This window comes from Pelodiscus sinensis, chromosome 1, assembly GCF_052426305.1.
Source record: "Pelodiscus sinensis isolate ZL-2025 chromosome 1, ASM5242630v1, whole genome shotgun sequence".
Classification (NCBI taxonomy): Eukaryota; Metazoa; Chordata; order Testudines; family Trionychidae; genus Pelodiscus; species Pelodiscus sinensis.
In genome coordinates, this window is record NC_143052.1 from 115,153,002 (window position 1) to 115,169,036 (window position 16,035).

Here is a 16,035-nt window from a genome sequence, read left to right on the forward strand (position 1 = left end):
TCTTGATCAGGGGCAAGCTATACAGTCCTAGCAATGCAGCAAATGTAACATCCTAATCAAGGAAGTTTCATTCACATAATCATACCCTCACATGTGATTAGATGCCAGACCTCTGACTTGGTGCTTTGGAGCCCTGCCATATTGTGTTGTTAAACATATCTCATCTAATATGCTACAATAATTTGCAGTAGTTAGCAAGTGCTCCCAGCACAAATGATGTTCTCACAGGAATGTCCATACTTGCACAAGAACACAATTGCCTCCCCGAAACTGGTGACACAAATAGTCACAGAAAAGTGAATAAAAAAGGTGTGACCTGAAATCCTACTTCAAAATTTGTGAATTTTCTCAAGTACTTTTCACACTGTTTGCACAGCTATAATCATATGGCATTTATGGCTTTCTTGTGAATGTTTAAGTCCATAAGTGAAAGTGAAACTTGAAGTATGCAACTCCGATTGACTCACGTAAGAAAAAATTAATATAAATCACTGGAAACCAAACCTACAGCCAAACTGGAAATTTTATATTTCAAGCCTGAAAGTTGAGTGAAAGTAATTCTTACTCAAAGCAAAAATGGTTCTCTAGATTAAGTTCCTATATAGGCCCAATTTCAGAAGTCAATCAAATCAAAGTAACCAGGCCTTTCTGGAAAATTCCAGGTTCCTGTTTTTCTCCAGCACTAAATTTGAATTTGACCCATAATGCTGAGTCATTTTCATTCATAGTTATAAAAATGGAAAGTGTTTTCTTAGAATCTGTATTGTGGTAATATGACTAGGACCCAGGCTAAGTCTAGATGTTTTGATGTTGTAAGCAAACCAGAAAATAGCCTTTTAGCCCACTGTGATCCACACAAAGTTTGTGTCTTCAATCAAAAAAAGATTTTTTTTTACATAAAGGGTGCATCTACACAGCACAGTTATTTCAAAATAACTGACGCTATTTCATAATAACAAGCGTCTACATAGCAATTCTGTTATTTTGAAATAAATTTGAAATAACAGACGGCTTATCCCGATTTCTGTAAACCTCATTCCACGAGAAATAATGCCTATTCCAAAATAGCTATTCCAGAATAGCAGTAGTGTGGATGCTCCACTGCTGCTATTTTGAAATAGCTCCTCCCTAGAGCCATTTGTAGTAATTACTCCCCAGTGCCTCCTAGGGCTCTAAATCAAGGTAGCATGTCCACATTAGGGAAGCCTCCCTCGGACTAATTTTGAGGCTTCCCTGTAGAGTAGATGTACTATTTTGAAATAAGGGTATGTCTACACTACCCCGCTAGTTCGAACTAGCGGGGTAATGTATGCATACCACACTTGCTAATGAAGCCCGGGATTTGAATTTCCCGGGCTTCATTAGCATAAGCGGGGAGCCGCCATTTTTAAATCCCCGCTGCTTCGAACCCCGTGCAGCGCGGCTACACGGGGCTCGAACTAGGTAGTTCGGACTAGGTTCCTATTCCGAACTACCGTTACTCCTCGTGAAACGAGGTGTACCGGTAGTTCGGAATAGGCACCCTAGTCCGAACTACCTAGTTCGAGCCCCGTGTAGCCGTGCTGCACGGGGTTCGAAGCAGCAGGGATTTAAAAATGGCGGCTCCCCGCTTATGCTAATGAAGCCCGGGAAATTCAAATCCCGGGCTTCATTAGCAAGTGCGGTATGCATACATTACCCTCCTAGTTCGAACTAGGAGGGTAGTGTAGACATACCCTCAGCTATTTTGGAGTATTTCTTCCAGAATAGTCTATTTTGAAATAAACGTGCAGTGTAGGTGTACCTAAAGAGAACTATCTTGATGTAAAATCTTAGTGCAGGCCAGGCACCAACAGGTTTTACTTCAGTTCAGCGAGTGGAGGTCAATCCTACACCCTGCTTGAGGAAATTATCTTGATTAGAGAGAGTGACACAAAATTTTTTATCTTCCTCAGGAACCTGCCTTGTTCACTTGTATGATGTGTTGGCATTTTTCCATGCTTTGCAGTACAGATGAATACAGCCAGAAATAAAGCAATATCTATAAAGTTTCTTCTTTGATTCAAAGCATTGGATAACAACACTGTTTCCATATGTTAACATTAGCTTTACTAAATAGCTTTTACTTCTGTATATCACAGTTACAATTAGTTAGATGATAGCATCACAATACTAAACAAAGAATGGATTGGGCAGTGTTTGGTAAGAAGCTTGGCTCTATATGTGAAATCGAAGAGGCAGGTACGGAGAAAAGGAAAACAATGTGATGTTATATTGTTAAAATAAACAATGTTGTAGAGTCTATTTTCACTGTTGTTGCTCAAGTAATTAGCCTATTCAGTTCACTTTTAAAAAAATATTTGTACAACCCTGAGGTGTGGTGAATTCATAAGAAGTGGAGTAGACACAGACAACTGGAAATTAATAAGCGGGAAATAGAATTTCATAATATTTGTCCTTTTCCCAAAAAGGATAAAGCAAAGTGAGAGATGAGGGCACTAAACAGCTCTTAGACTTAGGACAACAGATCTGAAGCTCAAGTCAATGCAAAGACTCTTCATGCCTTAAGTAGGCTTTGGACTAGGCATGTCTTTTTGTTTTATTTTTAAATGAAACATTTTAAGAAAATGAAGATGTTTGAAAGGAGTAAAATAAATGCTTCAAGAAACAAAATCACAGGATAATACTGCTGCTGAAGGGAATGACTGAATTATATATATATAACCTGGGAAATGTAATCATTGTCTGTACATATACTGCCTGACGGTAACACAATCCCCCCAAATTTGTATTTAAAGCTATATTTGATAAAAGCTCCCTGGCAAAAATCAATACAAAGCTTTAGTGGGCAGAATGTGTGTAATGCTAACAAGTAGAAAGGTTAGTGTAGAAGTTAATGGCTCTATCCAGAGTAAAACTGAGTTGGAAGTGTGAAGGAAAGCTTTACCACAAGTGGTCCATTAACCTTTTGGAGCTCTAGTCTATCTTACAAGTAAAAATTACAACAAACCTGACTTAGGCCCAACTAGCAATTGCTAGTTCTTGGCTTCATAAACCAATATGTTTTACATTTCCCTTATGAAACCATTGCAAAACTATACTATAGCTAAGGGCTACGTCTACACTGGCCCCTATTACGGAATAGGCATGCTAATGTAGAACTTTGGAAAAGGCAAATGCGCGGGGGATTTAAATATCCCCCGCGGCATTTGCATTTTCATGGCCGCCGCTTTTTTCCGGCTTGGAGATAAGCCGGAGAAAAGCGTCCAGACTGGCGCGATCCTCCGGAATAAAGCCCTATTCCGGAGGATCTCTTATTCCTACTTGCAAGTAAAAAAAGATGTTTAACCCTGTATAGTAACGAGTTTAATTAAATTGGGGTTATATGTCTAGGTGGGAGGAAAGATAACTATCTACCTAAACTCTGCTCACAGTTCCAGGATATAAGTTTATCTTAAAATGATCAGCACTGAGCTAGTTATCAGTGTTGACAGCTAAATGACATATTTAGAATTAACACCACATTGAGGTAAATGGGGGAAATTTGTAGACACTTGCAGTCTGTCTATCTGAAGACTCAGGAGGAAGCACACTGTATTGATTTTTTTCACAATTAATTTCGATCAATTTCTATCTTTATATGAATGCTAAAATTACTGCAGAAGTTCATGTGGCCAAGAGAGACATAGTGGGATAGTTTATTACTGTGGACTAGCTCAGTTGAAATCTTGTGAAAAAGACTGGAAGGATTTGCAATGGATTACTTTCACAATGACCTAAGTTAAAATTTTCAAAAGCATCCAGATGACTTTGGATCCCAGATCTGAAAGGGATTTATGTGCTTAAGTCACATTGGGAGTCAATGGCATTTAGGCCCCTGAATATCTGAGTTCAAAATGAAAAATAAATCCATAGAGCTAGTGGAAAAAATAATTCTTCCAGCAGAAAAAATTGATACAAATGCTACAATTTTGGCCAATAACCAAAATATTTTGATTTGGAAATATTGCCTCAAGTAGTTGAAGAATGCCTCATGCTCCCATTCTTATCTAACAACCAGGCAACCCATACTATACTTGCTTTGTAATACATAAAATCCACAGTTTTTTCTTCTTGGATATGCCTAGACTACATGCCTCTGTTGCCAGAGACATGTAAATTAGACTACCCGATATAGTCAATTAAGCCGGTTTTTAAATATCCCTGGCTTCATTAAAGTAAAAATGGCCACCGGGCTGTGCTGGCTCAGATGATCATCGGCACAGCGCACAAGTTAAGATGCAGATTGGTCAACAAGGGAAGCCTTTGTTGACAGCTCCATTATGCCTCATGATACAAGGTTTACAGGAGTGGTCGACAAAGGCTTCTCTTGTCGACCGATCCGTGTCTTGACTCATGTGCTGTGTTGACAATCAGCTGAGCCGGCACAGAGCAGCAGCCATTTTTATTTTAATGAATCCAGGGATATTTAAATCACAGCTTCATTGACTACGTTGGGTAGTCTAATTTACATGCCTCTGGCAACAGTGGCATGTAGTCTACACATACCCCTAGAGGTTGAACCTCTCTAGTCTGGCACTCTCTGCTCCAGCACCATTCATGGTCCAGCATGATTTTAGTTAGCTGGATGTCCACTTATCCTGGGTATAATTAAGTTTCCTGTGGTCCCATAATGTTTGTTTACAGCCACCAGTCCTAGCTCTTAGTGTTCTGTGCTGTTAATTTATTCTTAAGTGTCTTCTAAGAGCCCAGTAAGCTGTGGAAGTGTTGAAAATGCTGGTAGATAATATTCACTTCCCGTGGTTCTGCAATTTTTCTTGTTCAGCACCAGTCAAGTCCCGAGGGTGCCGGCCTAGAGAGGTTCAACCTATATTAGCATGTGACCATCACTGCAAAAATTCCAATTAATTTTGTTAGACGGTGGTATGGGGGACTGAAGATGATTGTTGTATTTATTATTTTATAATAGCTCAAAAATAAAGATTAAACAGTGGCAGTAAAAGGGACAATTGGAAATCAAATGATATTAGTACACATACAAGATTTGGATGTTGTTGTGCAGTAGGCCAGTTTATTTCGGTTTCCAGTCCTCCTAATTTTCTTCCATGTTAATGTTCCCATCTTCTTGCACTTACTGCCAGCAACTTTTAGGATAGAAGTTTAAATAACAGCTGCACAGCAGAGAATGTCATTGGTCACTAACGAATCCACTAACAGGGGATACTCTTAAACAGGCTGATTGGTCCTCTTCAGAGATTGAACCTAACCTTTCTGACTCATTCTGATTTCACCACTTGATGCCTGAAAACCTGGGTTCTTATTTGTCTCTAAGTTTTTGGCAATACATCCTGCTGGTCTGACTCTTGTAAATTTCTTTATAACTCAAAATTGTTTGTCTGCATGGCTTTTTTTTAAAAAAGCAATTCAGTTCATAATTAGGGAGTAGTTTTCGACCCATTCTCTAACATAAAATCTGTTATAAATAGATTCTGCCAAAATGTTGAACAGAGTGCAAATTTTGTAATGTGCCAATTTTTAATAGGCTTAGTTCTTTGGACACTTTCTGAAGTCCAACCCTTGTGTCATTTCACCAACATTTTGTCCTTGAAAGCCTTATTCTGCAACCTTCTTTTAAGGCTACATGAAACACATGCTTAAGCTTCCCAGCTGTGACAGTTCAAGACAAAAAAATCAGCATAGGTTTTGGCACACCTAGAGTCTTCTTAAAGTAATCTCATTTTTTCTTGTCCTAGAACTGTTTCTATTAGTCAGCATCCTTATCTCATAGTCACAGCTGAGGATGGCATTGTGGCTCTCCAAATCATAGTGACTATATTGGCTAAAGGGACATCCAGATTTTAGTCACAGCAGACACCAACTTTGGAATTGACTCGGATGAAAACATTGCAGAAGCTCTTCATCTGTTTTATTCCTCTTTCTTGAATTGTGAGTTCAATAGGCATACTTGTGAGCACAATAGCACCAGCTATTTGAAATGCTAATTTTCATCTTGGCCACAATATGTTGAGCATTTCGATTCCTTTTTTTATAGGCTATTGGTTGTGAAGATAATGAAATTCTTCTACAAAGAACAGCACACAATCCATGATATTCAACATCCAGCTTCCCTCTCAGTTCCATGTCAAATCTTGCCTATGTACACAAAGACTGAGCGCAAATATAGTCTCAAGAAAAGGCTGTTTAGATTTACAACGTATCATGTTAGAACTTTAACAAAGGTGGAAAGCAGTTCTTTACTTTTCGTGAAGGAATCCAACAGATGCTGAAATTTGTCCCTGAAGGTATTCTTCTGGGGCCTGTTGAATAATCTATATTTTTTCTTGGCTTCTAATCAAATGAGCTACACATATATTTTTTCAGTTGAGTGGAAAGTCAGATTTTATTCAAATCTCTCATAAAAATTGCTTTATTCATCCACATTGTCTGCAGATGACCCAATCTGTTCTTTCATTTTTCATGTTTAGTAAACATTTTCAGGACAGATGTTGCAAGAGCTGTCAGTTATGAATTCTCAGTTTCAAAGATATATTTCAAAATGGGGTAATTGCACTTATCTGCTCCTTGCATATATTTTGATTGATAAAATAATTCCAAAATATGACTGACACTTTAATTCTCTCACCATACATGAGTGTATGGTGCAGGAAGAATACAGCTAGATTTTTAGTTATCAGTGGACCTTGTAGCACTATGAGTGGAGAAATATGACCGAAACGATAGTGAGCAAATTTTGTTATAGAAGTCACTGAAGTGAAGATGTAGAACATCAAATGAAGACCTGTCAGTTTTGCCCAATTGCTTTTAGACATGTACCAGGGTCCACTGTATAGATCAGCCTGAGAAGTAAAGTTCAGCTTTGAGAATTTGAGAAATTTTAGCTTTGTGGTTACAGTTCAGGCGAAATAATAGATGTTCCCTTATATCAGTGTGCCACTTCAGACTTGTAAACCACACACTCTCACTGTTAGATCTCGTCAAACATTTTTCATGGAAACTTCTTTTTGATGAAAACTGGGATTTTTTAGAAAAATATATTTAAACAAATATTTGAAAAGAAAAATCAATAGTTTTTTTTATTTTTAACATAATCTGTATCATTTGTAAAGCTAGATAATCCAGAAGGAATCCATCTTGAATCTTATATCCCAGGTAGAGTTTGTGGAGATGGGGATAGAGCACTACAACTCAGCTGATTATCCTCAAAAGCAGAGTTCAGTTATTCACAGGAGAGGAATGACCTCAGGGAGCCAATTCTATCTTCCCAATCCTGTCTGCTGGTCTCACTTTAAACTGTAGGAAACTATGTAATAACAATGACATGTAGGGCATGTCTAGACTACATGGCTCCGTCGACAGAACCATGTAGATTTGTTTACTCGGCAAAGGGAAATGAAGCAGTGATTTAAATAATTGCCGCTTCATTTGAACTAAAATGGCTGCTGTGCTGTGCTAATTAGCTGTTTGGCGGCACAGCGCTGTAGTCTAGATGCTCCGCGGTCGACATCAAAGGCATTTGTTGACCTCCCTGATATACCTCATCCCATGAAGCATAAAGACAAATGCCTTAGATGTCGACCGTGGAGCGTCCAGACTACAGCGCTGTGCTGCCAAACAGCTGATTGGCACAGCGCGGCAGCCATTTTAATTTAAATGAAGTGATGATTATTTAAATTGCCGCTTTATTTCCCTTTGCCTACAACCCTAATCTACACGGCTCCATCGACAGAGCCATGTAGTAGACGTGTCTGTGGTAACAATCTGGCATTTTATAGTTTCCCAGACTAGATTTAATTGATTTTAAAACCATATTAGGTTTGGTGGTTTCTTCTGCTTTTTGTATTACTACAGATAAGAGTTAAGGATATAGCCACATTTTTCACTTCCACACCTTCACACATTTGAATTTCTTTTAAGTTTAACCTTAACTCTGATTTTCCTGAATTAATAAGACTTGATCTGGGGAAAATTACAACATCCCTGCATGTATTTTACCCTGCATTCTTTATGTCCTTATGTATATAGTCTCACAATCTTAACTTAATTGTAAAGTAGTTAATGTCTAGGAATTTCCCCAGATTTCATGAAGATTAAACATTTCATATATATCAGCAGTAAACAAAAATGCACAAATTTTTACTAAATTATTTTTCTAATGCTACCTCATTATTTTAAATAAGTTTGTAAGTATTTATTTCTTTAAATATTTATGACCATATTCACTAGTGTATTCTCTCTGATTTATACCACTCAGGAGCAGCATAAAGTAAGCAGAGCATACTGGCCAATTAAGTTGCATTTACAGCTGCTTTGGATTGACAGAGAGCACAAAGCAACCAGGCTGTGTGCCCTAGTTTTCTCCCTACCTTCTGTCCTCCAAATTCCCCCTCTCTCTTCTACCTCCTCATTTCCCCCTGCATGATGGGCATGCATCTCTGCATCCCTCTTCCTCACTTATAGCGTCTCCCCCCTATTCGTTGATGCAATGTATGGCTTTTGAAAATAATTGTTTAGAGGAATTATCATTTATGTCACTCATTTTTGTAACTGCAAGTGTATCTGCTAGCAGGGGCCAGTGCGTACAAATCTTCTCCAGAGAAACTAGTGAAGAATTGGTTTCTGTCAAAATGGCTGCCATCTCCCATTGCCTTCAGTGAGAGGACTGGGAAGATATCTGCCTGAAGTTAGCATGCTTTCTTTAAAAATGACCCCTATATTGTTTGTTCTGAGTGTGAAATCTGCAGCTATTTTTGTTAAAAGCAGCCTTTTGCCCGAAATCTATTGAGGTCAATGGGCGATAGATGTCCTTATTAAAATGTCCACCTAAATGTGGGCAAATTCTGACCTTACTATAATTGGCTATGTCTGCATTACGGGGTATCCTGGAAAAACTCTGCTGCGTCCAAGGAACACGTCTGCTCTTCCGCTTTTTTTTATGGAAGAGCAGACGCATTCTTTTGGAAGCCGTGTCTTTCGCCTCCCACGAAGAAGAAGGACTCTCTTGTAGTCAGGCCAAATTTCCGAAAAAGCCTGAAAAAACTGTCCGTTGCGTACCTTTTTCTGATAGATCATTGTAGTATAGACAGAGCCATTGAGAACAATGGAAGAGGGCAGCCAATTTGAAATGGGACAGTTGTATGTTGAAAATTATTAGACAGCCTTTGCTGAAGAAGAAAATGTCAAGTATGAAGAACAATGGATAAAAAAATAAGCATTGACACTGAAACAAAACAAATGTAGCTTATGTACAAGGTTTCAGTATTGACAACTCAGTCATTGAAAAATATGAGTCTGTTCTATTCAATATCTTCATCAATGATTTAGACGATTGGCGTAGAGAGTAAGATTATTAAGTTTGCAGATGATACCAAGCTAGGAGGGATTTCAAGTGCTTTGGAGGATAGGGTCACAATTCAAAATGATCTGGACAAACCAGAGAAATGATATGAAGTAAACAGGATGAAGTTTAATAAGGACAAATGTAAAGTACTCCAATTAGGAAGGAACAATCAGTTTCACACATACAGAATGGGAAGTGACTATTTAGGAAGGAATACTGCAGAAAGGGATTTAGGGATTATAGTGGACCACAAGTTAAACATGAGTCAACAGTGTGCCACTGTTGCAAAAAAAAGCAAACATGATTGTGGGACGCATTAACGGGAGTGTTGTGAGCAAGACATAAGTCGTTCTTCTGTTCTACTCTGCACTGATTAGGCCTCAATTGGAGTATTGTGTCCAGTTCTGGGCACCACATTTCAAGAAACGTGTGGAGAAATTGGAGACGGTCCAGAGAAGAGCAACAAGAATGATTAAAGGTCTAGAAAACATGACCTATGAGGGAAGACTGAAAGATATGGGCTTGTTTAATTTAGAAAAGAGAAGACTGAGAGGGGACATGATAGCGATTTTCACGTATCTAAAAGGGTATCATAGGAAGTAGGGAGAAAATTGTTCTCCTTGGCCTCTGATGACAAGAAGGAATGGGCTTAAACTGCAGCAAGGAAGATTTAGGTTGGACATTAGGAAAAACTTCCTAACTGTCAGGTTGGTTAAATGCTGGAATAAAGTGCTTATAGGGGTTGTGGAATCTTCATCACTGGAGATATTTAAGAGCAGGTTAGACAGACACCTGTCAGGGATGAGCTGGACACTGCTTCGTCTTGCAGTAAGGTCAGGCTACTGTACTTGATGATCTCTCGAGGTCCCTTCCATTTCTATGATTCTATGAGTCAACCTCCCCAAACTAAGAAATTGTCCTAAAATCCATGAGTTTTTTTTTTAAATAATTCATTTTGGATTCTTTGTATTTGCCTTCTAGTTTCTGAATTTTTAGGGTACACTTCGGTCACATTTTCATGATATTCTCCACAGAGAAGAGGAAGAAATGCTGGTCACGGCATGGAAGAAGGATTAGAAACATGAGGGTTAGAAACTGACTTTTATCTTTACATGAAAGCTGTGGTTCTGGCATGAATCACATGAATCCTGAAGCTCCTAAAGTCTGTTAGAGAGAAGAATCTACTGCAAATGTTCTGAGGAGAAAAAATGTCTTCTTTTTGACAAGCCTCTCTATCAGTTACCTTGTACTCTATATCTGCAAAGGTCTAGAGGCTTCATTTTAAAATCTTTGAATGGAAGCTTAGGTCTCAAGCAGTTATTTGATGTGTTATGATAGGTACTCTAGAATCTGTGTTCCCTGGTGATGTTACTAAATCAAGTGTTAATAGCTCTTGTAATCAGATTTTAATCAACTATATTTTGGTCCTGGGTATTAGATCTCAGTTAGGGGAGTCAGTGAAACTATCTTTATTTCTCTCCTATGTTTATTTGCTGCAATATAGTGCGGGGGGAGGAGGGAGAGACTTTTGGAGTGCTGTTTCAGACCTCTATATTTTAGGAAGTCAGAGCTGAGGAAACTTAGTTCAACTTCAAGTTTTTCAGTTTAACTTTGACCCAGATAAAATATATCAAGTTTGGGACCAATGAAATTTAATTTTTAATTTTCTTTTTGTTAGTTTTAGCTTCTAATACATTTAACGTTGGAAAGTATTCTTTTTTACTTTTGCATTTTTATGTATCTAAATTAAGTATGTTAATTGATTTTTTATTTATATGCATGCTCCTCCCTAGGAAAGCAAGACACCTGCCTTTCTGACATGAATAAAAAAGCCTAACTGTGCTACAGACATGTTTCCATTTTGGCTACTCAGATCAAGAGGGAGTGTATTGTATGATGTGATAGTTGTTTTCATGAGTCTGGTCAGATGCCATCATCTCCAAGCTCACACAGCCAGAGATAGAGGCCATTGCATTAGATCACATCATTGAAGAAAGAAATGGATTGACATTAGGTGCTAAATAATTTTAATTTCTAAATTAATGAACCAATCTATTTGTAAGTTTTCAGAAAACTCCCTCTGTATCAAAGCATGAAAGACTATAATTTTGATGAGGATACACTCTATTCTTCATATTTAAGAAAGTAGAGAGTAGAGGTGGTCTTGATTTTGAAGCAAAACTCAGCTCAACTTTAACTATGGAACTTTAAGCTATTATATGTCTACTATAAATTACCAGATTCAGACATAACATAGCTCCAGGATGCACATATTTAGAAGCTATAATGTATTTAACCAAGTGTCATTGAGTGATAAGGCGAAGGGACAGTTCTAAGATCTATACTTACACAAAGTCAATAAATGCTTGTGCAGTCCAAAAAAGTGACAGACATATTGTATAAAGAGGATTTCTTGGACATGTTCTGTCAATATAAATACATTCTGTCGACATACATGGGCCTTGTCATACTGCCTTTTCATAATTGTAGTCTCAAGAGCTTTAATTATCTTTTTAAACCATCAGTATTTACATTTGGTTTGTCTCATCGTCTTCGTTGCTAATGTGTCACAGGTTTTTTTTTCTCATGTTGGGGTGACAACTGGTCACTCATCATTAATAAAATGACAAGTCTCCTATTCATGCTGCACTCACAATAGGCTGGAGAAAGTTAGACTTTGAGAGATCAAATTCCCTCTGTGGTTTTCCTACAGAGTGTACACTTCAACAGAAAACAGTTACACATCGGCACTTTTCTCCTGTAAGGCACAATTATTTCCAAGGCACAATTATTTTTTACATATTTGTATGGTTTTGAGAAACCGTCTGTGATTCTGAGAATTCTGTAGTGAAATATTCCCTTACAAATAATACTAGTAAATGTATTTAATCTTTGCATTCAAGAAATTAGGAAAATAGAATGTTTCTGTGATTTAGAGCAAACTTCTGGTTAGCGCCACATGTTTATAAAAGAAATTTTCTAACATATTTTGCAGACATCCAGGCTGCTTGTTTCTATCTCAACTCAATGGAATGGAACTGAAAAATAGTATATCAGTAATGTAGAGAAAGGAAAACTTGGGTAGGTTATCCAGTCCATCCTGCCACAAACAGGACTCACTCACATCTTTTATTTCCTAATATTCCCAGCTAGTTTTGAAAGCCCTACATTTCTTCTAATCTAGGGTTTGATCTTCTTATGACATGCTCAGCACCTTTCACTCCCTTAGAAGTCAGTGGGAGTTGAAGGACTCAGGACTGAGCCCTAAGGCCAGTGTAAATGAATCAAGTACAGCCTCTGTTTATGCTTTCCTGATCTCTTTCACACTACAGGTTGGACCTTTTTCGTCCAGCACCCTCGGGACCTGAGGTGACCCAGACTAGGGAAGGTCAGTGCTCCCCTTCTGGCTGCCCCACTCCTGGGCTCCTCTCCTGGGGACTCCTTGCCCTGCTGTTGGCCCCCCTAACACTGGCCCAGCAGGGCTCCCCCCACCCTACTGCCTGCCCACTGCCCCAAGGTCTCCTGGGGTTCCCCACAAGGACTGCTTGGCTACTGCTGGCCCCACTGCCATGGGTGTTCCCTGGGATTCCCAGCTGGGGCCACCTGGTCGTTTCTGACCCTGCTGCTGCCTGGGTTTCTGCAGCCAGGGCATATGGCCACCCCACTGCTAGAGCCATCCCACTGCCACTGGGGATTCTGGTTGCCTGCCTTTGCCAGCCCTGCTTCAGCTGGGGGGTTCCCCGGCAGAAGCTGCCCAATCACCCCAACCTCACTGCCACTGGGAGTTTGCTGGGATTCCTGGCTGGGGCTGTCCATCCGCCAACATCTCCACTGCACCCGGGGGTTCTCTGGCTGGGGCTAAGGCTCCCCATATTCTGCCTGGCCCAGCTGGGGCTCCCCAGCTCATGTGTTGCTCCTGCCTCTGGGGCTCTTTGGTCTAGCAGGGTCCGTGGCCCTGCTGGATCACAGATGTTGCTGAACCAGAGAGTCCCAGATTTGGGAGGTTCAGTCTGTAGTGAATTCTTTGTCCTATGTGATTTCAGTGGGAACTGTGGGGCTTAGTGTATGCTGAGTGCTTAACTGATGTTCTAGAAATGCTAAAGTAGTGGTTACAATTAACTTGAAAACACAGTCATACATATGTGAGGTGGACTTTGGCTTTTCTAGAAGATGAGTCCTGAAAACAAACAATGAGAATAACACTATGAACATGTGTGTGAGTCCATATTTCCTGCAGACCTCTGTCACGTGCTTAAATCAATGGCAATCATAAGCCTGAGAAATATGGGCCTGATCCAAAGCTTATTAACTCAAAGGGAAGTCTTCCTGTAACTTCAGTGAACTTTGGAGCAAGCCCTAAGTTAATATGAAACCATGAAAAATACAGCCCCAAATTCCATTTTTTAGCATTTGGAAACATAGGGCCATGATTCTACATGGTTGTGAATCCTTCCTGGAGGATGGTGATCAGTCTGAAATCCATAGAAGTGTTTGTCATCTTGAAAGACCGAGCTCTTAAGCACACATTTAGTCTTTACATGTAAAATTATAAAAGCGCCTAAGTTTTAGGAGGCTAAGGGCTTACCTTTTTCTGAGACTTATGGCGAACAACAAATTAGACTGTGAATCTACAGCTTATTACAGACTAACTGGCAATGTGAAGCATGCACAAAAATTTCCCTTCAGCTATTGCCAATGTCAGAGTGCACGACAGAAACTTTAGTGCTTGGTAGCAAGGTCCTCATGGCCAGTTAGCCTATGGCAGGAGAACGGGCACAGATTGACATCCTGGTTTGCCGTGCACTAGATCTCCATAAAGACAAACCCTATGCTCCACTTTCAAAAGGAATGAGGCACTTAACTCTCATTGTCTTTCAGTGAGACTGAGGCTATGTCTATATGGCCTTGCAGGTCTGACCACAAGGGTTCAATTGCAGTCTTTACTAGCATGGTGTGGTGTAACTCCCCCATATGGACACTGCAAGCATGAACTAAAAGATACCTAGTTCACATTAATGCAGTCCTCTACCCCAGTGGTTTTCAAACTTTTTTTCTCATGGCCCAATTGAAGAAAATTGTTGCCTGTGACCCAACATAATTTGACTAAAGTGAGGGCTCTGACATGGGGCTGAGGATGAGTGCTTTGACATGCAGGGATCAGGGCTGGGCTTAACTTGAGCAGCTCCTGACACCATAGACTGTGCTGCACCCCAGAAGCAGCCAGTACCAGGTTCCTATCCAGTGGGAGAACAGAGCTAGTGCTCAGGGCAGGGGTAGTTTGCAGAGCCCTGTGTGCTCTTCCTCTTATAACCGCCCCCCTTCCACCACCACCACCTAAGAGCTGGACCTGCTGCTGGTCACTGGCCACTTCTGGAGTGCAGCGTAGTCTGCAGTGTGAGGACAAGCCCATAGCCTGTCTTAGCAACCCCCACCTGATCCACTTATAGCAACGAGACCCAGTGCCTGACATTCTGAGATCCAGTCCTGGGCTGCAACCCATAGTTTGAAAACTACTGCTCTATACCATTTAGACTGTGCTCACAATGCCTACATGGAGTATTTATAGCACAGCATACCAGTTTGTGCTGAAGTTCAGTTTCCCCATCATCAGAATTGTGGACTGTGTCAACAAGCCCTTAGTCTCCTATTTGCCTTCGTTGCTTTTGAAAATGGCACTTAAATTGCTGCACATTTGAAAATTGTGTCCTCCTTGAATGACTACCGTAGTTCTGTGGATGTGTCTTCGATATGAAGAGGAGAGGTATGCTGAGGAAATATACCACTCCTAACCAATGGGACCAATTTGAATGAAGATCAGTCATAAAACTTAACAAATGTTAGAGACATTTACAGCTCTCTGCAGATATAATGGCACCTATATCAAATATTTATATTAAATTGCAAATTTTATGTACCATAATGCTATGCACAATAAATTAGCAATGCCCTTATCAATCTCATGCTGAATATGGAGACGCACTAGAAAAATCATGTTTATTGTTAAGGATAAATAAAGTAAAACACTTTATTGCTCTGTGACAAAAGGTTATAAAATATCTTACAATAATAGAGCACATGCCTTAGTTCAGAAGAGCAGAGAGATTGTCTGATTATGGAAAAGGCCTAAAATTCAAGTAGGGGGGAAAGATTAGGTTCAAAGGTATTATTTGGTATTAAATCTTAACTTATTCCAAAGATAGAGCAATAAAAGCTTTAAGGAAATAAATTCCCATCACAGAAAAAGTTTCTTTTGAAGGTAGGCACTGTTTCTGTAGAAGTAAATGACGGATTCCGTGGAAAACAGTAGGATTTGGCCTTCTATAGGAGTTCTATTTTGTTTTCTCAAATCTGAAAATGATAAAACTCGCTTTCTTTCTGCCTTTCTCTGTGAGGTCATGACTAGGGACATACCTTTACTATTAGAAAAAGCGAACTAATCATCAAAGTAACCTACATTTATGTAGCGCTTTTCATCGTGAAGGATCACAGAGAGCGCTGCAACCATGTAAGAAATGTAAGAAAAACCCTGGAAGAAATTGTCCAGACTGCCTTTAAGCAATATGGCTATCCCTGAAACAAGTGAAGGGATGCTGGCAACAGAATAGTAAGAGAAGTGTCTTGCTGGTGCATGACAAGATAGCTTAGTATGAGCAGGGAGTGAATCTGTTGGGCTGCACAGCGCCTTCTCTCCAAAGCAG